This window comes from Lactuca saligna, chromosome 3 (assembly GCF_052625555.1).
Source record: "Lactuca saligna cultivar CGN05327 chromosome 3, ASM5262555v1, whole genome shotgun sequence".
NCBI lineage: Eukaryota > Viridiplantae > Streptophyta > Magnoliopsida > Asterales > Asteraceae > Lactuca > Lactuca saligna.
In genome coordinates this window covers 61,403,698-61,406,199 of record NC_136419.1, presented here as the reverse complement: position 1 = coordinate 61,406,199, position 2,502 = coordinate 61,403,698, and positions in this window count along the sequence as shown.

Genomic DNA, 2,502 nt, shown 5'->3' with positions numbered 1-2,502 from the left:
GGCAGAGCTACTATGTAGCTCAAGAGAGCTCGGGTTACCCTTCAAATTTTCTCGTTAAATGTAAATTTAGTGATTTTTTTTTCGAAAATCCCTCACAAATCCATTGGAAATATGTCACAAATCCGTCACTAATCTATCGGCAATCGGTCACAAAGTCTGAGAATTCTGAATTTAATGTAAATTCGTCGGTTTAGCGAGGATTTTGTGATGAAAATATCTTTCAAAATTGATTTTCTATGCTAGTACACGCCCCTAAAAATTTGTGCAACCACTGTTTTTTTTTTCTTTATAAATCCACCACTACAACTTATTCATTATAAAAATATAAATATAGCTCCATAAAATTAAAATTAAATTGGGTTTGTTAGTTAAAAAAAAAAAAAAAAAAAAAAAAAAAAAAAAAAAAAAAAAACTCACTGATGATATCCCTTTGTTTTTTTTTTTTTTTTTTTTTTTTTTTTTTTTTTTTTCTCAAAATTTCAATTTTTATTTATTTATTTATTATTGTTACTTTCCTAGCTTGTACAACAATAAATACCCCTTCGTTATATTTTAATATGTACATGTAGCTGTTAAAAAAGTTTCTAAAAAAAATAACAATAAATATGAAACTGATAACTCTTGTTATTTGATAACATTAAAAGTCAAAAATTGTGTATCTTCTAAATCTAAAAAGTATTATATTTGGAACAACATAGTACTATATCTCATATATATATATATATATATATATATATATATATATATATATATATATATTAGAAAACATTTCGTTTTAAAAATATCTTCATTATTTTTAAGTGATTGACAGGAACAAGTTATTGAAGGATGACTAGTATACCATATACGTGAAGAACATATGCAAAAGCATATATATTAGATGTCCATTAACGTGACATTAGCAAAAAAGAATCTAAATAGTTTCTTTAGTGTCTAAAGTTTCAAAAATCAAAATAATTAATTTTAAGATGAAATTCTATGCATCATAATATCATTTTTAAGTATGATTGTTTCTTAAGATATTAAATACTTTTATATTATATACATCTTTTTTCTAAAAATACATAACATAATTAATTAAGAATGTCATATATCATGATAATCATTTATAAAAGAAAGCAAAAGAGAATCCTGAATGAATCTTTAATACTCTAAATAAATTAGACATTCCACTTGGTTAGTCTGTTTATCGTGCAGCTTCCCTAAGATTTGGGATGCTTACTTTTTCATCGGTATATATATATATATATATATATATATATATATATATATATATATATATATATATATATATATATATATATATATATATATATATATATATATATATATATATATATATATATATATGTTTATTTTCATTTGATATCATTCTAATTTTGTAAGACCGTGAGACCAAATTTAAAAATAATTTTAAAATGCAAAATAAATGGAAAAATCCAAAAATTCTTTTTTTAAATATTACTGAATTAATTAAAAAAAATAAATAAAAAATCAAGTTTTTTTTTTTTGAAAAATACGTGAAATATTCTAAATAAAATATTACACTGACATATTCTAAAAAATAAATTTAAAATGCAAAATAAATAGAAAAATCTAAAAATTCTTTTTTTAAATATTATTTTCGGAATTTGAATTAACTAAAAAAATAAAAAAAAATCTTTTTCTTTTTTGAAAAATACGTGAAATATTCTAAATAGAATATTACACTGTACATATTCTAAAAATAATTTTAAAATGCAAAATAAATGGAAAATTCAAAAAATTCTTTTTTTTAAATATTATTTTCGGAACTTGAATTAACTAAAAAAAATTTTAAAAAAATAAATAAAAATAATAAATAAATAATAATAAATAAATAAATGCGTCTCACGGTCTCACAAAATTAAGTTGTCTCATATGAACCTAACCCTATATATATATATACATATATATATATATATATATATATATATATATATATATATATATATATATATATATATATATATATATATATATATATATGGGAAAAATGAATATACCTTTAAGGGTATATAAGTTTAGGTACCCAAACTCACCATACGATGTCGTTTTGTATCATATATATACATTGTAATTGTCTAATATTCTTATAATTCAACTTCTAACTTAATTTCACTCAAAGATTTTTATAACATTTATTTTTTCCTCTTAGATAATTTTCATTTTCAACTATAATATATATAACCTAATTGATGTTCGTCAAAAAGATGTGATGTAAGAGAAAAATAATAATGAAAATTTGAAAATCTTAAAAGTAAATCAAGTTAATGATTGAAGTTGAAGAACATTATAATAAATATATCAAACAAAACGACGTATTATGGTGAGTTTGGGTACCTAAGCTTATATACCCATAAGGGTATATTCACTTTTCACTATATATATATATATATATATATATATATATATATATATATATATATATATATATATATATATATAGGGTTAGGTTCATTTGAGATCAACTATATTTTGTGA